Source organism: Lutra lutra, chromosome 3, assembly GCF_902655055.1.
Source record: "Lutra lutra chromosome 3, mLutLut1.2, whole genome shotgun sequence".
In the NCBI taxonomy this organism is placed as follows: domain Eukaryota; kingdom Metazoa; phylum Chordata; class Mammalia; order Carnivora; family Mustelidae; genus Lutra; species Lutra lutra.
Window position 1 is genome coordinate 4,740,281 of NC_062280.1, and position 23,021 is coordinate 4,763,301.

At 46.7% G+C, this 23,021-nt stretch overlaps 1 long non-coding RNA gene across 1 annotated transcript; it reads left to right on the top strand.

The window, feature by feature from the left end:
• Positions 1–3,934: 3,934 nt before the first annotated feature.
• Positions 3,935–21,933, top strand: LOC125094939 (uncharacterized). Its single transcript, XR_007125744.1, has 4 exons — positions 3,935–3,976; positions 19,382–19,461; positions 21,364–21,408; positions 21,520–21,933. It is a non-coding gene; the product is annotated as an uncharacterized LOC125094939 (long non-coding RNA).
• The last annotated feature ends 1,088 nt before the right edge of the window (positions 21,934–23,021 follow it).

A 23,021-nucleotide genomic window follows, 5' to 3' on the forward strand; every position in this document is an offset into this window, starting at 1 on the left:
CTTCCCTGATCAGAAAAAACAAAACAAAACAAAACATTCCTGGGTATTTAATGAGTTAACCATTCACATTCAGCATCTTGAGATTTAAAAGACATGACATGAGTAACACATTGAAAAACTAATTTCTTATAAGAATATTATCTGCCTTTTAGGAAGAGTAAGATATTTAGCTAATGAGTGTTTATAAAATAAAAACTAAAATATAAATATATAAAATATAGCTTTTAAGGAAAAACTAAAAATAATTTACTAATACTAATATTTTAATCATTGGTGAATTAAACTGTGTAAAAATAGTATAATGACAAATTGTAATACAAGTATTTGGGACTTTTAGTGGGCCCCTTCGTAATTAGTATAGTTATACTTTACAAAATTGTATAACTGAAATATTTGTATCATTACAATTAATTTTTAATTATAATAAAAGAAAAAGTGACAGCAATACATTAAAGGTGAAGTCAATCCAATAAAACTTGTATTATTGTCCATGTAGTCTACTACTATTCCAACACTGAGAGGAGGACAAAAAGATATTGTGGTACTTTTTTTTTTTTCCTTCTCAGTTTCGTTTTTTGAAAAAAATATAGATTTTTTCCCCTAAATATCCATCACTACTGCTCAATAAATTGGACATAAATTTCAAGTTAACTTCAATCCCCTTAATATTTTTTGTTTCAATCCATTCTTGGGGGTAGTGTATTTTTGAAGTTTGCATCTTACAAATTGTATTTAAGAACTAAAGCTTTAATGTCTCAAGGAGCAGCCCTTAGTTCTGTCCATCAGTGGATGAAGTCCTCGTCAGTCTACTTATATGCTTTTTCTTCAATATGCATTGATCATACAATATCACTCAGGGCTTGTGATTCAAAGCCAAGATGTTTTAACTCTTTAAATCTATTAGGAGACAGTCTACTCAATTCCCTTACTGATTCTTGATGCTGTTCTCTAAATTTCATTGAGTTTGGTCATATTGTCATTGACATGTGGTGACCAGGAAAGGCAGACTCTTGGCTGCCTTAGACATGTTTAGGCTTGAAAATGTTTTATTTCTGAAACATTTCCAGGAGTCTTCAACATCGTGTTTCTCTAGAGTCATAGGAACAAAATAAGCTGATTTTAGGAAGAATAGGAAAACAATTTTCTAGAATTTTAGTAATTGGTAAGATCTCTTATCTTACATGCATATATTCTATATGACTATTTTCTAAAGTTTATCTTTAATATTGGTACACATTAAAGATCATCTACTATTTTTCTATCTAGGCAGACTTGGAAGGTTTTTGTTTGCTTGTTTGCGTGCTTATTTATTTATTTATTTCTCCCTATAAGTTTGGATAGCTCACTGCAGAGATCAATTTCATATCACTTACAAACTTGATTTCTTCCTTGGGTCCTTTTTTTTTTTTTTTTCCCTGTTTTAGGATTCTGTATAAAACCAATTCATCAGGGATACCACTGTTAACACTTCATCATCCAGAGAAATTCCCATTAAGCTTTCTCCTTTGCCCTTGTCTGTAGGGCGATTCCCTCTCTATGTGAAAAACTCCCATTAAAACTGAGAAAAACCCCAACCCACTGTGTGTGTGTGTGTGTGCGTGAGTGTGTGCTCACATGTATATAAAATGTTGGTATGGATCTTTGTCAAAGTGTATTCAAAAGTTTAAATGAACAGCATTCATTGGTTTGTCTTTGGATGCATACTTATATATTCCTATGTTCTCTGTTCTCTCCTTGACTAATTTTTAGCTTTATTAATGGAGATTTTCAAACACACAAAAGGAGAAAGAAAAGAGTAATCAACCACTGGGGGTACATCTTTCGACAGTCTGCTTTCTTTCTTGATACATCTGTTCTTTTTCCTAAGTTTTCTTTTTGGGGTATTTTTTAAAAAGATCTTATTTATTTATTTGAGAGAGGAAGAGAACATGTGTGCGTGGGAGAGATCTCGAGCAGGGGGGAGGGGTAGAGGAAGAAAGAGAAGTAGACTTCTCAAGTGAGTGGGGAGCTCGATGCGGGGCTGGATCCCAGGACCCTGGGATCATGACCTGAGCTGAAGGCAGATGTTTAACCGACTGAGCCACCCAGGCGCCCTCTTTTGGGGTATTTTAAAGCAAATCCCAAATATTATATAATTTTATTCATAAATACTTAGTCTGATTTCCAACAGATAAGCAGTCTTTAAAAATAAACTCAACAAAATTTCGAGATGTCTTCGCATCTGGTTTAAGGTTCACAACACACCTGAAACACGTTCCTCCTAGACGACTAGCCAACTCATACAAACCGTACCTCCTCGAGTTACTGCGTTTTCAAGTTTATGTAGAAGCTATCATCTTATCAAATATAGAAATCAAACTGAGAGGCTTATTTCCAGGATGTCCCCCGGAGTCCCCGCTGTGACTGAGTCCTGCTGGCAAGCTGCCACGCTTCTCCTGTAGGGGTTGGTTAATAGCAACAGGTCGTTCGCTTTGGCCAACAGTTGCTTACCTCACTTTTGAGTTCCTTTCAAAGTCTTGGGTGGATCGGGTCTGGTCCTGGTGATTTATTTACATTTGGTTTTTAACTTAAGTCTAGGAAAATTCTATTCCCCACTGTTTGTTCTAATACCTCGGACTTGTCTGCTTCAAAGTGTTAAAAAACAAAATTCAACCGAGGAAAGCTGAAGATCTAATTGGTTTATTAAGCGATTCAGGAAACCGCAGGTGGCATTGCAGGTGGCATCGCATGTGGCTGGTCAGGGCCTCCGAGGAGCCGTACCAAATGGGAGTTTTTACTGGAAAGCAGGGGAAGCAAGAAGTTATCAGCAAAAGAAAAGAAAGAATCATTCTAGGCCAGGACATTATCTTTTTGGGGCCAGGGCACCTGCGGGGATTTTATCATGCAGATGATTTCACTAGTGCTGAGCAGGACATTTCTGACTGACTGTGAGAAGGTCACATTCCTGGGACAGGTTGAAATTCTAATTAAGTCTCCGAAAGCTTTCACGGGGTTGGGGTGGGGAAATGACTCCATTTGGGGCTTTTTTTTTTTTTTTAAACCAAAAGCAAGACGGAAGTGAGACTCTTTCTAAAGTTTTCTTCATTACAAACTGAGCCAAATAATCCACTGATTCTCCCTCATGGCTTTTCCATCCCCGAGTGACCTTCACCTTTTCTAGCTGTTGTACCTACAGGGTTTGCATTTCGGCTTTGGGGTTTCTTGTGCAGTTCTCTTTAACTGCTTTCTTCATGGGCCGTTTGTTTTTACTTTGCCTCGGACCTGCTCTACATTCCTTTTCTCCAAGAGTAGCAAGTGTTCCATTTTAGGCATATTTGTTTGGCCCTTTTAAGTTCCAGCTTTGCTCAAGTAGCGGCTGTTTCAGCATTGTCTGCTGGGATTGGTGCCCACGCTCTTCTGGGTCTTGCAACAAGGTGTTTTGGCACAGTCTCCAGGGGTGCTTGTGTATCTTGCAAACTCTTCCTATGCAAATGCGTACCTTTTCTCCTTCCCCGTCTCTCGCAAGCACTGCAAAACCACAAGATGGAATTTGAAGATTTTTCTGTTCCTCTTCAGTCCCTGGATCACAGGCGGGACTGCGGTTCAAGAGTGGGTCTCCCACCAGGTACTTCTGGGCGCATCTCGCCACTCCCAAGGATCAGGTGATCTGTATCCGCTTCTGCAACGTGTTTTCCAGCTTTCTTCTGCAGCCGCGCACCCGCCGGCTCCGTTGCCCTCCCACTGCGATCAGGACGTGCTCCTCCATTCCTTCAGCGGTGAAAGGTCCTTGGAAATTTGGTCCGAACTGAGGTGGAGCCAATTTGACATTTGTCATTTTATTGTTTATGTTTATTACTTAACAACACGGATACTACCTACAGGTAAGTAAGATCTGAACTTACCTGTTACTCAGGCGGTGCAGAGCGACAGCGTGCGGGAGAAAGGTAACGGGAACTACATGTGAACTTACAATTTCCTGGTAACCGTATTTAAAAAGGTAAAAAGCAACAGGTGAGATTACTCTCAATAATGCGGCTTATCTAGGCCTACATACACACTGTTGAAATATTTTTATGTATTCTGGGCTACATTTTTGCGACGAGCGAGCACCTGGCACGCGCTGAGCTTTGCGCTTGGAGCTGGCCACGCCCGGGTCCCCGCGGCCGCACGGGCGGTGGCCGCCGTCCCGGGTACTGCGGCCTTATACAGGCTTCAGAACCAGTCCCGCGATGCTCTACGACTCACTGGGAATTTCTGTACGTCTGTGTCTCTGTCTATATATATACATGTATATATTTAGTTTTTTTTTCCTTTGCTTTCCCCCGCGGCGGCGCATCCGTGCGACACACCGGAGCAGTAGTTCCACCGACGAGGAGGCCGACGAGTGCATTTACCTGAATGACTCTGACGCACTTGCTGTGTCTCCTCTAATTCAAACAAGTTCATCCCAAGGTTTACGAAGCGCCGATCCGGCATCGCAGACCGCGAGCGCGATGAACGTCTTCCTAAGTGCGGGACCCGCAAGGCGCGGCGCCCCGTCTCCGTCCCGGCCGCGCTCACAGGCCCGGTTCACCTCCGACGCCTTCCGGACTCCACGGGAGCTCCCGGAGGACCGCGGACTCGCGGACTGCGCGGTGACCTGACCTCGGGGGTGCCGGGTGCCCCGCGCGGCCGAGCGGGTGCGGAGCCCTCCCCCGCCGCGCGTCCAGGAGGGCCTTGCTCACCGGGGCCGCTGGGGGGGTGCGCAGGGGACAGTGTTTCCGGCCGCGGTCGGGCTTCGGGGTGGCGGTGAGCCTGCGTGCGGGGGCGGCGGGGCGTGCGGCGGTCGGGCCGCAGCTGCTCCTTTGTCGCGGGTCTCCCTGCGCTCCGCTTCCACGCGACCGACGCGGTGCCGGGGGCGGGGCCGCGGCTGTCCGGCCTCATTTCCCTCCCGTGGTGTAAACAGACCGATTCCGCGCGGGGCGCCGGGACAGCCGGCGTCACCCCTCCGCTGCGAGTCGCCGGTGCCGCCTCGGACGGTTCTGTGTCCTTCCCGTGTCTGCTAGTCCTTCTGTCCTGACGGAGCCCTGTGGGGCTCAGGAGGGCAGGGTCGCTGCAAGAATGAAGACACGAATGCAGCAGGGCCTGGCGCGCCGATGGGAAAACCACCTGCCGGAAACGCGGTGACTGTTTCTTCCCCGGCGCGACGCCCCCGCGGGCCTGCACCGCGTCGTCCTGGGACGTCGGGCCGGAGACAATAAGTCAGGAGACCTTCTGCGCCCCCGAGAACCTCCCCTCGGCTAGATTCACATTTCGAAGGGACGAGACGCGCATCCCGTGACGGAGACGCCGGCGTCTAACCGTGCTGAGACCGGAGGCCGGGGGAGGGCAGCACCGGGGCCATCGCACAAGCCCCACGGGGGTGTCTCCAGCCGCAGCAGGGACCGGGCGGCCGCTGAAGCCCTGCTCTCCGGAGCCTCGTGAGAACACGCGCTTCTGCTGGTTTGTCAGGGCTCTGCAGGGAGGCAGCAACGCAGGGACCTGGTGAGGAAGCGTCGCCACGTTCAGCAGGAAGACCACCAGGATTGCTTTGTGTTCACTCCCCGCCTCTCGCCGCTGACCCGTGTGACGGCCGCCTCTTCAGCCGTTCCAGTAATGACCTCGACTTTCTGACTGTGATTTCTCGCTCATTGCTTGTCTCCAGCGGAACGAGAACGCGCTTCCTCCAGCGGCCTGTTTGTGCAGTGCGGAGCCTCGGCCTCCGACCGGCTCCGGGCTGCATCTCTGTCTCCTCGTTCACCTCCCACCCGATTCCCCGAGTTCCCTGGTCTGCTTGGCCAGAAAGCCGGGTCACTTGAACCCCATCTGTCATTCAATGTAATCAGTTCCATTTCAGCATTTTTTGCCACTTTGTCATCCTCAAACCCTACACGGCAATCGAAAGCCATCACCTTCAGGGTGGGCTTGGGTAAAACAGGTAGGTTAGTGGTACTAAACACGGGCTTTCTCGAAAGCACCTGGTATCTGCGGCTACAGAAGAACAAAGGGAGGAAGCAACGCATGGAGATCACAGAGTCTCACATAAACACCTCTTCTGAGAACATAATGAAGGTTAAATTGTGCCTGACACACAGCAAAGGCAACAGGGCTGCGGGTTTTAAGGGAAGTTGTTTGATAACAACATTCTAAAAGCTACCAAATCTCCCGAGTTGATACCCATAAAAGGATGCTATTACAGGGAGCTGATTTCCCAAACATTCTCAACAGAAACTGTTTCTTAAAACAAAACAGCCTTCCTTTCTCATTTCACTAGCATTTAGAACACTTTTTCTCAGCTGCCACTGAGCTGCACAGGCTTTAGGATCAAGTTGCTCAGAAACCCAGGGTAAAGGGTGCTCATGCTCATTCTGACCTCTTCTCCTTCCTGGGGTTTTCTTTGCTTGTGTGACCCAATGGCTGACTCCCCTTTTCAGTCAGTGTGAGCCTCCAGGTCAGAAGGAATGAATGCCTTTGGGCTGTGGCATGGCCTGGAGATAGGACTGGGTTCACAAGATAGTAGGAGGGTGTTTTGTTTTGTTTTGTTTTGTTGTTGTCTTTTGGTGTTCATTCAGTGGAGAAATGACTGGTTTAAATGCTGGGTGTGCTTCAATTTTTATTTCAAGGTGTGGGCGGGCAGATGTCCTGTGTCAGAATTACCTGGGGGTGCTTATTAAGCATTTAAAGTTCCAGGTCCATCCTGGATCAATCAACTCTGAATTTACAGTTCTGGAGCTCAGGACTTTCATCCAAGCAACTTCTCCAGATGATATTCTCATGCACACAAAATATTGAGATACAGTTCTAGTTTCCAGAGCTCATTTTTACAATGTAAAATAGTTATGCGGTATCTAGAAAATGTAAAGACAATACCACGTAGTGAACACTCTTTCAGCTCAATGGCATGAACGCATTGTATATACTCAAGCAAATGCACAATGTTGTTTGTGCACCCAATGACTTGTGTTAAGAAAGCCGTTCAGCGCCTGCAGATGTATGTCTAAGTCCTTTTCCTTACTACTGTGCTTGTTTTTACTTGGCAAAGAATGTTATGAGGGCATTATAGCTTCTGTCTTATCCAGCAGTCACTCATTGGGTGAGCAAACATTACTGATAGTGAAAGGGTGGGAATCCAATTAAAAAAAAAATCTAATGACATCTGTAATGTCAGAAAGCATAGCCAGGTAGCCTTGCCCCCTACGGTGCTGTGACCAACGTGTGGTGTATTACTAAATGAGAGTGAGATGACTGTGTAACACATTTAGAGCTTAACTCAGATTTGGAGTCCCTAAGTAATTATAACAAAAGGCAAAATGGGAACTGTTATGGGTTGTATATGAATGTCACTTGATGGGGTTTTAAATTGGCCTGTGCACATTAGATGTAGACGATGGACCATACTGGTGAGTTAGCTGGATTTCAAACGGTAATTTTAGACCACGTTGAGATGAGCTCACACCTAGGAAGGTGTGATGAGGGGTAGGGGTAGGCTAGGGGCCGGGGGTGGGGGTAGGATAAATCAGAGCATGCAGGGGAGACCTTTTGGGAAGTTGTGATCTGGAGGGCTCTTGGCTTTGCTCTTCTCTTTTGGAAACTATGTCTCTCATTTTTTTTTTTTTTCCTACAACCTCCAGCTTATTGGTCAAGAGGAGAATAGCTGACCCTAGCTGGGTCAATTAGAATTCGTCTCAAAAATAGGGACTTTGGGGCTGGAAGACCTGAGGAGAGACACTGGTGGACCACAGTTGAGTTCAGGGTGGGGCTAGAGAAGAACGTTCAACAAACTCCCACTGCTGACTCCTCTGGCTCCCGACCTGCTTAGGCATTTTGTGGAACCTTTTCTTGAGTTTGTGAAGTTTAAGGTATTCGACCTTACACAATGGAAAGATCTGGGGAGGCAGAGTCTCTATAAGCCTGTGAATGAAGCACATGCACTGGGCCAAGATTCGGGAAGGCTGAAGGGGAAGATATGGGGGAAGGTAGAGCCTGCTGTGTCGTGTCGACACTGCAGCTGTCCTGAGCGACTCAGGGAATGCAGAACCAGTTCAGAGAACTTATCCTTAGGATTCTGATCCCCTGGAACCACTCTTGGAATCAAAATCTAAATTATCTGTTGTTGCCTGATATATTATCCTAAAACTTGGTGGCTGAGAATAAACAAATGTTGGTTAAACTGGGTGCTAAAAACAACAAACATTTATTAATTCGTAATTTCTGTGGGTCAAGAATCTTGGAGCTGCTTGGCTGGGAGATTCAGGCTCAAAATCTCTCACAAGGCTGCCATCAAACATTGGCCGGGACTGCAGTCATCCAAAGGGTCAACTAGGGCAGGATCCATCTCTGAGCTCACTCTTGTGGCCATTGGAAGGCCATAGGGCCTTGCTACATGGGTCTTTTCACAGGGTACCTGGTTTCTTCCAGAGAGAGTGATCCCAGTAGCCAAGATAGAAGGCATTTTAAAAATAACCTAATAGTGGATGCAGCATCCCATCACTTCTGCCATAGTCTACTCATTAGAAATTAATAAATCTAATCAACACTCAAGGGGAAGGGATTGGACAAGGACATAAATACCAGGAAGTGGGGAATCATGGAGGCAATTTGAGGCTTCCCACCATAACCTTAGATTAATTTTCCTTTTTTATGATAATTTGAATTGTTTTCTGTTATACAAGTAAGTAAATTTTGTTATATAAATAAGTCTTCTGTTATATATTAAAAAGTTTTTTGGTGAAGATTTCATTTTTTTTTATTTGTCAGAGAGAGTGCACAAGCAGGGGGAGTGGCAGGCAGAGGGAGAAGCAGGCTCCCTGCTGAGCAAGGAGCCCGGTATGGGACATGATCCCAGGGTCCTGGGACCGGAGCCAAAGGCAGATGCTTAACAGCTGAGCCACCCAGGCATCCCAGTCTTCTGTTATATAAATAAGTACATTTTCCCTAATGTCACAGAATTACAGTAAGTCTAAGCAATAGATTGGGGTTTTGCAATGAGAAGGACAAGAGATGGCTGAATTCAAATAAATATCACTTTATTTAATAATAAAATATTATTAGTCCTGATCAGCCTTGATCATCTTGGTAATATCGGACACAGGTTCAGAGTTAGAAAATGGGTTTGCGTTTTGATCATGGTGTTTACTAGATACACGGACTGGGGCAAGTTCTGAACCAACTGAAGTCATGGTTTCCTCACCTGTAAAAGGTTACTCACCTCGTGGGGCTGTTGAGAGGGTTCTATGTATATGCGTCATTCAGGGTCCCAGTAGGGAAAAGACGGCCCACCCAAGTCAAGCGGCTGAAAAGAGTTTAATAGGTGGAAAGAACAGGGGATGGTGCAAAAGAACTATCACCCCGAGGCTTTAAGGGGCGAGGAGGGGAATCTGTAGCTGTAGAGGGTGGCTGCTGGTTAGGGATTTTTATAGCAGGACACAGCTGACCTGCTGTGACAGGAATAAAAGGGAATAATACCCAGACCTCATTTTTCTCCCTTCCCCTTCCCTGCTGCTGTTATTGTATTTCTAAGCAGAATCCATCCAGAAGCCAAAAGGCAAGGGAGCCTAAAGATACAGTCCAGAATGGTGAGCCTCCCAGGGCACAAAAAGGGGGAGCCCAGAGCAGCGTGGGGACATGTACAGAGTGGCTCTGAAGGGCTTACATGGGCTTAATGCCGACGATGTCAAAGACTAAGTGTCCGGGTAATGTGAACTCTTACAGTTAGTACTGCCTGCTGATGGGACATACAGCTGGAGATGAACTGGGTAGAATGTGTGCACAGGAGAGGGTAGAGAGATTTCCAAGAGACCTGGTTTGTCTCCCCAGGAAGAGGAGGTGTGGCTCTGCCAGCATTAGGAAATTCAGGCACAGTGGAGTTGGTTGAATTGCCTAACATCACTTCCCTCGGTCAAGTTAGGAGGCAGATCCCCCTCAGTCTGCTGGTCTACCCACTGGCCCGTCGAGAGCAGTTCTCTTCATTTTCTAATCATCTTGGAATAATAGACACTTCGTACACGACATCTCCTGGCAACTCCCGAGGTAAGCCTGCAGCTCCACCTCTGAGTGTCCGTCTGGCTCTGCAGGACACATCGCTCCAGCAAAGCTCTCCCATCCCGCTTTCCTCCCACCCAGCTGCCAGCTTCTCTGGGTTCAAATAGCTGTGGAAGGGGCCACTCCCACGTAATTCACGCAGAGTATTCTGGGGTTTCCTAAGCAGCAGGTTGGCAACCAGCAACAGATGGAGACGCTGTGAAATACTGAGGAGAGGCTGCAAGGAGAGGTAGGCAGCGAGGCACGGAGCCAATTGGGCAGTCTGGGAGACGGAAGGCCAGAAAGCGGGGAGAGCTCTCTTGTTGCCAGAATGCGGAGATTCCTGTGAAGTTGCAGGCCTCACACTCTCTCGGTCTCCTTCTGCCCATCTTCCCCACAGCCCATCTCCAAATCCAGCCACCCTCCTTGCCCAGTTTTCTTGGACAGGAATGTGCCATCTCTGCCCCCAAGTCTGACTTTCCCTCTACGGCTAGACTTTAAGAACTCCATTGTGCCTTTGAGGAAGAAACCAACATGGTACAGATGGTATTTCAAACATATTTGTTTCTGTGTCATCTGCTCCGAACATAAATATCAATTCAGTAACTTCACTGTTGTAAGTGATAAGTTGAAACATCATCAGTTGTTTTTTAGTTAAATGACAGTAACAAAATTAAAATCACCATTAAAAAGGCTATATTTGCATATTTTTATGCTGTCAAAGAACATGGCACTAATGCAGTGTAAGGAGAATTCTTAAACAGAAACATTACAGTTTTCAAAATCTGAGGATGATCAAAAAATAAATCCTGAAATTTCATGTATAAAAAGAAACAGGGAACAGTTACTCTACAGGCAGAATAATAAAAGCACTTCCTAGTGACATTTTTAATAGCATATTAATTCCAAATTGTAATTTTTGAGAAGGAGTGATTCCATCTACATAAACACTAACTGCATTCTAAATGCTTGGTATTATCGTAATGACTGGAAATTAAATTAATAATGCTAGGATTGTTGAAATCTGAGGTACCCTTCTTGAATCTTTTGTAGCTACATGAATTCGTTCTCATTCCTATTGAACTCTCATCCTGAACCTCACTTGCTGTTTTAATTTTTCAAAGATCTGAACAATTCTTCAATTTTAAGAGTGTGTCACTTCTGAAAGTTACCTTCAAAGGGCATTTATAGTAATTTTGAGCCCACCCATCATTTTAACAGTGAAAGGGCCTTGCTGGTCACACACATGTGGACGTGGGCACGTGCAAGGGCACAGAGGCACACACTATCATAATGTTGTCAGTAAGCATCCGGCTACACCGCTGTCTTTACTGTGGTTGGAAACAAAGATGGCGGAACTAAATAGGCGTATTTTAATCCTAAATGGATAGAGGATGTCTTTCAATCTAAGTTGTATCATCTGAGCAACATTTCATAAAATTAAGATCCGTAAGTCCCTGGGGAAAGTTTTCTAGTCCCATCCTGAAGACTCTAAAAGCTCTACAAAGGTTTTGGTGAAGAGATTCCTGAGGGAGAGTTTCTTAGTTTCTTCTCTTTCAAGTATTCATCAGGACGGTCAGCAAGGGTCATCCTGCTGCTCGGAGCGCCTCTGATGAGACACAGGGCAGCAGGCAGTCTTGGTTTCAACATGTGTGTGCTATTTAGGGCTTCAGAGACTCAAAGTCAAACTTAGAAGTTGGCTGTCTGATGCGGGGCATCTAGGGTAATTCACAGAGCGGACATCTCTCCTAGGAAATGTAAACACTATCCAAGACATTAAGCAACATGCTTAGCCTCACCCCCCCACCACTTGGCAGGCTTCAATTATTATTTTCTAAGTTCTCAGATCTCTTTGTTTCCTAGACGACAGCACACCTGAAACTGTGATCAGGACATGCAACTCATTACGATACAGCGTCAGACGAGGCAGATTGTGCCTCACTCAGGATTTTCCTTCACTGCCAACGTACCTGCTGCCCAAAGGCCAGTGTGGTGTGGTCCTTGGCTACAATAGCGGTGGCCATCATGGTGCCCAGACAAGACTTTCCAAAGGATGTGCAAAACATCCACCTTCCTCAAGCTGGTATTTGGGGTTTCAGATTTGGTCTTCCTTGCCCCTTCCCCCAGGTCTCCCCATGTCTCAAGAATGGTACCAAGAATGGAAAACACAAGGAAATGATAAACTATAAATGTCCACGATCAATTAGAAGTTATTTATTCTGAAAGTTTCATTATTTTTCAACAGGAAAACTATAGTGATTTTTTTTTAAAAGGACCCAGTGTACATTATTCATAGGGAATTTGGCCTCATAGATCTCCTTGCAATTTGTTTTCGAGCAAGCCTCTATGCAGAGACTGAAAATGCTTTGCTAACATTTTGCCTTGGTTCCCATGCATTCGATGTGGAGGTCTTTGCAGTAAATCCCTTTATAGTTATCTAAGGCTGTCCTTGCACTGAATTTGTAGCTCCTAATATAGTTCTGTCCCCATAGCCTCCTCTTGGAATAGTTCATTGGACCCAGGACAGATTCGAGTGGACCCAATCCAGATAACAAATACAACCCAATTAAATCTCACTGGACATCCAGTTTACTTTTCTTATCCCGAGGAGGGAAAGAGTAATCAAATTTTAATAATAAATGTGCAAACACATAATAGTAATGTATGCAATTAAAAACAGTTTAATCTCTTATAATATCTTACAGATTTTTCTCTCTAGCACACACATTTTGGGTCTGACAGATTCAGTGCCTTCTTCCTACTCATCATTTTTACGAACCATTAGCAAAGCAGGTTCTTGTTACTTCTTTTTACTTTATATTGCTACAGGGGTGGCCATATAGATCCTTAGGATTAGGTCACATACAGCGGTTTTTCCCTTCCTCTCTCTCCAGTTTTCCCTAAGACAATGTTTGGTGGATAAAATTGAAAGGTCCCCGCTCGCCTCACCAAGGAGCGCTCTTGGTTTGCCTTTGCCGGTGGTAATTTATTCTGAATATATCTCATTCATTTACCGCTGACCTCATGGAAAGCAGGGTTCATTTTACAGTTTCTACCTCAGTAGCTCTGTAAGTACGGTTCTTCGGTAGCTGACGTTTTTCGTTTTTACTTGCATCCCTTCACATGAATGGCTAATGATAGAATCAAGACCCACGTCTCGAACAAATGAAATCAGACTAGGCCCCCCTTGTTTCTCTGTTCCTTTGGTTTGAGTTTCATCCTACATAGCTGTTCACCTTGGGGCCATTCTGAGCTGTGCCATGCAGAGCCATTAAACAAGTTTCCCTTCTTTAAAATCAGATCAGAACTAAGTGATATTAATAAGAAATAAAACAAGAGCATGTTTCCATTCAGTCTATTTAAGGGGAATGTGAACGCCATCTGTAGGTTCCGAGAAAGACTTAGCAGTCCCTCACTTTCTTACTGAGCTTTCCCGTGCACCTTTACTTGGTGGCAGGGCAGCCACAAGGTGTTACGTTGCTTTGTCCCGGGTCCTGAAAGGGCAGAAGGGAGACGAGTCCTAAAGCAACTTTACAGATGGATCTTAGAGTTCCAGTGTCTTTCAGAAACAACAAATCATTCTTAAACCGACAGCTTCTAATTAAATTGATTGTGAGATAAAAAACACTCAATACACGCCAAACAAAAAATCCCTTGTGAGTTGGAAAAGGCATTTAATGCTCCTAAGCCTTTCTGGAAGTAGATGTCCTTGAAGGCTCTCATAGCAACGAGTTAAAGGTCTCCGCTGGGGGGCTGCGGACACACTGTAATGGCTGTAACTGATGGCACATGGGCTCCGTACTACCTTGGACCCGCCAGTGTGCTGCCTGGAAGCGAGTATGGCCTATGGACGGTTGGAAGGAAGAGAGGGGAAAAGAAATAGGACTCCAAGAGCCTTTTAGCAGCCTTTGTGTAGTAGTTGAGAAGCTGAGACATTGAGGCCTCTTTCAGAGATCAGTAACTTTCAAATGATGTCCAAACCTGTCTTATTTGGCTTCAGCCAATTATGCAATAATAACATAGTTATGTTCATGACTTGCATGGCCAGTATTCCTGGTAGATTGGCAGAAACTTAGAGATGACTTTAATTTCATTCATTCATTCATTCATTCATTCAGCAAGTATTAATTGAGTAGCTACAATGTTCCAAGAACTGTTCTAAACCCTGAGGTCATATAAACAAGACAATCTTCTTGATCTCATTTAGCTTAACATGCTTTGGGGTGGAGAGGCCAGAGATGGAAAAAAGATGGAAAAACAAGTAAACATACAGGAACAGGTTCATGTCTGATATGATATCACGTATAGAAGTTTGAAATCATCTTGTTAAACTTTTTCCCCTGGCACCTATACTTTTGGTAGAAAGGGCTATGTGGACAGCTGAGTTCATCAAAATTGGGAAAAAGAAGGAGAGGGAGACAGGAGAGAAAGACAGGAACCTAAAGACAGCATCCTTTTCATATGGTGAAACATGTGTTCTGGTGTGACTCATAAGTTGTCTCTGAGGACAATTTTGGTAGAAAGTTTCAAAATAATTGGAGCAATGGCAGCATTATTGGGACAAATCTCTGGCCGGCCAGCCGGGAACCCTCCAAGATGCACAATTTCTGACATGTTAGGATGAAACAGAAAGTAATGGAAACAGCATGATATGGTACAACAGAATGAATTTTGGGTTAATCTGGATCAAATTTCCACCATGTCCATCCTGGCTCTGTGACTTGGCCAAATGAACTACACCTGTACAAGTTACTTTACAGTTATTTCATCATAAAACTTACAATAATGACGTATCTCAGAAGAAATAAGTGAAATAGTATTCACAAAATGCCCCAAACTATACTTCTCCCATAAAAGATGAGGAGGAAATTAACACACGTGGGTCTTGTTTTTGCTTTTTTACAAAAGATTTTATTTATCTATTTGAGAGAGAGAGAGCATGAGCAGGGGAGAGGCAGAGAGAGAAGGACAAACAGGATTCATGTGGAGCAGGGAACCCCATGCAGGACTCGATCCCAGGACCCCGGGATCATGACCGGAGCTGAAGGCAGATGACGAACCTACTGAGCCACCCAGGTGCCCCAGGTCTTGTTTTTATCTTAGTCATAAATGATAGTTTTATGTATATCATGCGTTATTACAAGCAGTAAACCATAGTATCAGTTCTTTAAAATCTTCTGACATAGCTAGAAAAAGTCAGTCCTTTAAGGACCATTTCACTCCTGTCAGGTCCAACAAGGGGTTATGTCTAAAATGGAAGAACTTCTGGTTCTGTGTGTTTAGGATTAATTCTGGCACAGTGTTGCTTTGAGTATGGCCACTCCTCAAGTTAGCTTTTGAGGCTTTTTGATACCGTGAAACAACAACTCAATGCAGGATCAAAGGACGGAGAATTCCAGGTTGATTCATGAATTTTAAAGTGAGGATGTCTTCTAGTGCGGGGCGTAATGGGAAGCGATGAGTGCCAGGGAGATGGAAACTCAAGAGAACAAAAAGACCTTGATTTCAAAGAAAGAAAGAAAAAAAAATCAACAACTTAATCTCTTTAATGCCTCAGATCCTGAGAAAAATTTGCAGTGATGAAAAGAAGGAAGCAAAATACAGATGGCTAGACCAATTTTCCCCACAAGACCAGGTGATGGCACAGTATTTCCAGCCTTGCCAGAGACGGCTTTGAACATCTCCCACACAGGCGCCCTCCCGGATGCCAGGGCTTGAAGAAGGTCTCTTCACTTCATGCTTTGCTGCTAAATAAACAGGCAAAAATCATGAAGCAAACTAATTTGTAGAGTGTGCATGTGCTTCCACAGATGACATGCAATTCGGGCTTAATGACCTTTTTATAAAGTTCTTGGCATGAGCAGGTGGCTCGTTGACTAGGCAACGTGTTTACAGGTATTGCTAAAGAAATGGACCCAGGCATTGGGTTAGAAGTGTTTCTCGATTTTTCGATTTTCTGGAAATGACATCCAATTTGCCTAATTTCAATGTCCAGTCCTTTGCCTGCAAACGCGGTGAGTACCGGGTCTTGCCCGTCCGCGGGTTCTTGCAGGAGCGCACCGGCTATCGGCGTCCCTTCCGCCGCTGGAAGCCTTTCCCGACGGCGTCCGGCTGTCCGAGCGCTGGGTGAACAGAGGGTTGACCCGGCCGTGCGGCCACGCGGAGTCGCCACCCTTCGCGGCCGGCGGGCGCGGCGGGCGACGCGTCCCCTGGAGGGTTCCGCGCGGCTCCCGGAGCAGCATCTCACCCGCCCGACGGCCAGTGAGGAGCCCCGTCCCCGGAGCCGTCACGCATCTTCCTGCCAGGCCGACCCGGTGACTTTGCTCCAACTGCGGTTTTCTGGCACCGGGTCCGGCAGGGCCTGGCGGAGCGGCTCTCCTGCCGTGGGCGGCCCGGGCCTCCCTCCTGCTTCCCCGCCGGCGCGCGGTCCGAGTGTCGCTCAGAGAACGACCGTGCTCGTGTTCGCGGCTGGAAGGAGTGACAGACGCGCGACGACGGAAGAGGCGCCGTCGGTCCCCGCGTCGCCCGCGCAGCTGGACGAGCCCTTGAAGAAGGCGTTTCCTTCGCGGCTTCTGGGGAACCAGAGGCCCCTGGTCTCGGCCTTCGCAGGTTCCTTCGACGGCTCACGGGCGCCCGCGGGCTCCGGAGGGGACCCCGGCCGGGCCGCCCCCCGCGGCCGCGCTCCCACCGCACCGGGCGCCTCGGGACCCGCTGGCTCTACCTAGGCGCGGACTCTGGTGACCCCGGGAGGGGGGCTCAGTCCCGGGAGAAGTGGGGGTCGTAGGGCCAGGCCAGAGCCGGCAGAGCGCCTCCTCCTCGGGGACGGCGCCGAAGGTGTCGCAGGCCGGTGCGGACGCCCCCCGAGCTCCCGCGTCCCCGCAGGAGCCCCGGCCGTGTGTCCGCCGCGCTGACCGTCGCGTGTCCGCCGCGGTGACGGCCATCGGCGCGGCGGACGTGCCCGCGCATCTCACGTAGGAGGGAAACACAGTGTTACTGTCTGACGCCGGGGGCGGGGGGTCCCAGCCTCTGCGGGACGTGGCTGAGGCCGCGGCTCTTTCCGAGACCCGGGCGGAGCGTCCCCGCAGCCGCTGCGCTCGGGCTGCGCTCCCAGGGCCGCGGCCGCGTGCGCTCCGAGGGGCAGCGGGGTGGCCCCCGGGCCCATTCCCATCCCCTGCTGTGCCTCCGCTTACAGGGCCGCCTGGTTCTCCGGCTACTCGTCCTCGCAGACCCAGCGGTTCGCTCTGCTGGGCAGCCTGACCCCGCGTCCCCAGGCGGACCGCGGACGACTTGTCTCCTCGAAGCAGGGCCCAGGCCCCGTCCCTTTCCAGCCTGGCTCTCCACGGCTGCTCGGGGCCCTTGCGGACCCCAGGACGTTGTTCTCCCGGTGCGGCTGGGGCACACGCTGTCCCACGGTTGGTGCGCGACGGCCGCGGCTCGGCAGCCCGGGAGGGAGCGCGGCCTCCGCGGGGGACAGGACGCGCGGCTCCTTTCGGCCCGTCCGGAGCGCGGACCCAGTGCCCGGGACAAGATTGTTCTGCGGAGTAGGAAGACTCTCATCTGCACATCGTGAGGTCAAGAATTGGGAGGAAGAAACACGCCAGGACAAAGCTCTTGTTTTAAACACATTCTCTTCCTCACCCAGGGGCCCGCAGGGTCATTCGGGGAGCCGCGCGGTGGCCCCATGTGCAGCCTGGAAGCCGCTGCTCCCCTGCCCACCGGGCGTGCGGCACTGCGGTCCCCCAGGCTCCCGGCCAGAGGCCTTCCAGGGTGTCACCTTCCTGCTCCTGCTCTCTGGCCGTCTTTCCTTCCTCCCGAAACCCGCTCACGGGCCGCAGATGAGCTGCTTCTCGAAGGACTGTTGGGACGAACCATCTTTAAACGCCTCTTCCCGTAACCACCCCCTAACCCAGGGGTTTGCTGCCTCGCTCCCCTCACCTCCTGGGGCCCGTGGCTCCTCTTTCTCGCTCGCCTCCCCCCCCCCCCCCCCCCCCCCCCCCCCCGCTTCCCACTGTCGGCTTACATTCTGAGGGTGTCACGCTGACATGCCATCGGTCCGGAGCTTATGGCTATCAACAGGTGAAATCACGTCTCGCTAAGAATTATTTTGTCAAGTAAGTAGTGAGGACCACAGTGACCACAGTGTTTTTAACTTTGGTCTGTAAAGAGACCCTGTGAAGCGACATGTAACAGAACGTGCTAGAAGCATAGGCTTTACTGGACGAGTTCATCCAGCCCAATTCTCTGTCTTTTACCCAGGGGACCGCGGGTGGCTATTTGTATATTACAGAAGTAATACAACATTCTTATGACGTTGTTCATTAGTCAGTTTTATATTGTATCCAAGTTGGAAAGTTGGTTCAAGTATTTTGAGAAGAGTCACATAATACATTTTTGAGTAAATGGAAGTAAAAACAAGCACATTTCTTAGCTTAGTCATTGCTATGGTTATTTAATGTTACATCACTTACACAACTCCTGGTTCTGAAAGAAACTGAATGCCTCAGCTAATGCCAAGGAATGGCTTCATGCTCAATGTTATCAAGGCAGGGAAGGAGAGTCTCCGTTTGGGGAAGGACCCAGCTCAAAGGTCTGCACCATCATGAGCTGAGTACAACAACTCAAGTGCCGATTGTTGGGTAACGACAACATGGGTACAGGTACGTTATGGGCATGTGGCGGTGACCTGGCCCAGGACTCGGACCGAGGCTTCTCCAGGTGCAAAGAGAAACAGAACACCATCATGGTGAGCAGAGTAGAACCGTTTAGACATCCTGGATCTAGGCAGGTGCAAGTTAGGCAGAGGGACAATTAAGGAGACATGGGGGATCTGGCCCCCATCCTTCGTGGGCCCACTCTCGGCAGGCCCAACGGCAAGGCTGAGAGTCCCTTGTCAGGACTCTAAAATCCCTGAGAGTGGAAGGGCCCCTAGCAAGCTGCGTGGGAGGGGCGGACGTTAGTGGTCTGGGGAGACTGAGAAAGATGCAAAGGGATACTTTGAGGTCCTCTGCTGAACTCTGAGGACAGAGAGGGGTTAAACCTTCCGCTAGAACCACACTGTATACATGGAGAGTTTGGTGAATTACGGGTACATGACAGTGAAACTTTGTAGCGTATCCTTTAGTGAGGATCCCAGTTATGAAAACTTATTTTATTGTCTTATAAAAACCTCAATGTGTATTCACAGAAATTATCTGAAAAGATACATGCAAACAGCGTGGTGTTTATCTTTGGTGGATTATTTTATGTTTTTGGCCTATCTGTGTTTTCTAATTTTAGTTAAGTGTGCTTTATGTAATACATGTATTCATAACTTGGCGTACTGTGGTGACAACTTGGGACGTTATCCTGTGCTTTGTTTTCATAGCTGGATTCCCAAAAAGGCCTGGGTTTTCAAGCCTTCACTCCATGGAGGAGAATTAAGCTGGACTGTGGCAGGGAAGTGAGGTAACAGGGGATGAAGGCTTTGTGAAGGAAAAGGTGGTTAGGACACGGAGAAGGGGAGAAAGCCCAGTGAGTGGTGACCCTCCCAGAGAGGAGGAGCATAGAGCACTCTCAAAACACCCTGCAGAATGGCCTAACTGTGTGGGCCTGGGCATGGGCTGCTTCAGGAGATCAGTGTGGCCTCCTGTGGGTCATGAAGAGTGGCAGGTTCACGGTGGGGCACGGACATCCTAGGAGCAGAGGACCAGTTCTCCTTCTGGTCCCCTCTCCCGAGTAACGCCTGATTTGGGGCTCTTCATTAGGTTCTTGTGCTGAGCTGAATTTGGTTTGGAAAATAAAGGAAGGCATCATTTCCTCCACTTCTTATCTGATGCAAGAGAAATCATGAGAAATAATTAAAAGTTAGAAGTAGGGCAGCTGGGTGGCTCAGTTGGTTGAGCGACTGCCTTCAGCTCAGGTCATGATCCCGGACTTCCGGGATCGAGTCCCGCATCAGGTTCTCAGCTCCTTGAGGAGCCTGCTTCTCCCTCTGACCTTCTCCTCTCTCATGCTCTCTCTCACTCATTCTCTCTCAAACAAATAAAATCTTAAAAAAAAAAATAAAAGTTAGAAGTAAATGAAAACCCGAGTTAAAATAACTCATTTAGTGTTACTGGAGATCGGTATCAACGGAAGTCACGTTCTCAGAGTAGGTGGAATTCTAAAGTGGATTTTGGTCCGGAGCGAGGCTGGAGGGAGCCGGGACAGGACCAGCCGGGCTGCCCACCACCCATGCTTTCCCAGGGCTGACTGCAGAGGGCCATATGCGTTCGTATGTTTGTGCTTTATAAGCCAATACCCTTACTTTATATAATGCTTTGTCCTTTGTATCATGTGAATGCTCATATAAAGATAGCAATTAATTAAGTGAAAAGCTTTTTGTTATTGATAGCCAGATGATTAATTATGCAACGGAGATGTCTGCTGTAACTGAGGGACAGGAACATTTGGTCCAGCTGCTACCTGACTTCGGAGACGGGAGATAGCATTTGAAGACAAACATTAGCAGAGAGTCTGATATGACTCTGAAATAATCTCTGTCATATTTTGATAGTCTGCACTGACTTCCCCTCAAGGATTCGCGAAAGTAAAGAATTCAGCCCTGCAAAGTCACTGCAATATTGACTCACTCATCCTGTGCCTGGAAACACACACAAGAGGTTTAACAGTATGTGCTTGATCAGGCTAGACCTCTTTTAAAATGAAAGAATGATCCCTCCTCTTGTTCTGACATGATGCCAGTGAACCCAGTTGAAAAAAAATTAGAGGAGCCCTATTGTTTCTTCACTCTATATTGCCTCATTTCTCCAGAACCAGCTTTCTTGTCTCCACAAGAGACAATCCTTTGAGTAAGTGTGATAGCTCGATGCCTCCTAACTCTAGCTATAGGATTCCCTTTACGTTTCACTCAACTGGGGAAATATGGTTTCTTCCTCTTAATTCCTTGTACAACAAATAGTTGTTATATCCATGAAAAAAAATTCCAGATATCAAAAGTTTATACTGTGCATGTCATTGTTCTAAGTGCAACACGGATTGTCTCGTTTACTTCTCACAGTAGTGATATGGAGTATAGGAAGACGTCTTTCTCTCCATTTAAATATGATGCACACTGAAATCAGGCAACCTGCCTGAGGCTGAGTAGTTAGTGAGGTGGAACGTAGACTGGAACCCATTTCTGTCTAGCTTCAGAGGCCAAGTTTTAAGTACCAGATTCTCCTTGGAGGGATCCAATCACCACTTACCCCAGCCACCCCAAATCACCTTGTTCTATCTTTAATTCTTTGAGTAGAACTCATAACTTTATGGCTTTGTTGTTGTTTTCTCCATTGTTTAATTAATCCTCTCTTCTTTTTCTTTTGCTAGAGTGCAAGCTCAAGAGCAGGGATCTGTTATCTGCTTCATCATTATGTAAAGCACCCAGAATAATGTCTGGAATGGTGTACGCACCCGATAAATGATTGTTGAATAAACGGAAATAATTGGAAAGGTGCTAATTTTCTGCTTTCTTGTTGCTCCCAGGCTAAGGGAAAGAGAGACTTGCATGGACAATTAAGGAAAACATGGAAAGTGCTGTAACAGAATTGGGAAGACTGCCAAGGGAATCATGGAGGCTTCACTGATAAGCTGGTATTTGCTCTGGGTATAAAGAGAGCCAGAAGAAGTGGATAGAATCTCAGAAGCAAGAAGCCAGAATTTGTGTAGAGGATGAGGAAGTCACCTTGTATATCTCACTATGAAGAGGCACATCTGTCTGGCCTTGAGATGTCTCCTGCAGGGTCCCCAAGCACTCCGAACTGACCATTAGCATTGCCTTTGTGACATTCTTTGTAATTGTTCATTTACCTCTCAGTCTCCCACTGAACCAGGACAATCCGACAGCTGGCTGCTTTCAGGCAGGGATTCTGCCTATCTTTGGATTCTCATAGCCTCGTATGATGCTGGTACTTGGTGGCCCTCGGTACATGTATAATGTGAAATAAATGTATAATGAATGAATGGGTGAATGACATGGCTTAATAGCAGTTTACTTAAAAAGTTTTAAACTTAACTTGGGAACAAGCAGCAAAAATAGTTAATGTGGCTTTGGGCGGTAACAACAAAGGGCAGTGTCTGCTTTCTGAGTATCTCGAATCTCGGAACTACAGGGACAGAAATGATAAGGAAAATAAGACTGGTGATGTGAATTGACTTGCTCAGGTTCCACCACAGATTTGTGATTAGAGTAGGAACTTGAAGTTAGAGATTATGGCTCTCAGTTAAATTTGATTTTTTATAAGTTCAACTATATTCTCTTCTGGTCGGACCACAACTGTGCAATTCTGAGCTCTACGCTTGAAGAAATGTGTAGACAAAGTAGAATTTTTCCAAGGAAGTTTGATGCAGATGTCAGGGGGAAGCAAGCACTGTATCACATGAAGATCAGAGGAGAACATTAAGGTTGTTTCAGCTGGAGAAGAAAGACTTGCAAAGGGGCCGCAGGGTGAGTGGGAAAATCATATCTGTTCTAATATTTTAAAATATGTAAGTCATTATTCCTTTGCTTCAGAAAGGAAAAATAAGAGTCATGGGTAGAAATCACAGAGAAGTGAATTTCAGCTTAACCTGAGAGGGAAAATAATGCCTCAAGATTAGAAGTCACCAAGAATGATTAAAATTCCAAGTCATAAGAAATATGCAATTAGAGGCTAGATGAGTATCTGTCAGGACAAGATTGTGAGTTCCTTTAGAGTAAAGACCCAGTTTTACTCGTATTTCCCTAAGACTTTGAATGGGGCTTGGCCCACAGTGTATGCTCATTTATGATTCACTATGTCTCTTTTATTTATTTTTTATTTTTTTTTAAAGATTTTATTTATTTATTTGACAGAGAGAGATCACAAGTAGACGGAGAGGCAGGCAGAGAGAGAGAGAGAGAGGGAAGCAGGCACCCTGCTGAGCAGAGAGCCCGATGCGGGACTCGATCCTAGGACCCTGAGATCATGACCTGAGCCGAAGGCAGCGGCTCAATCCACTGAGCCACC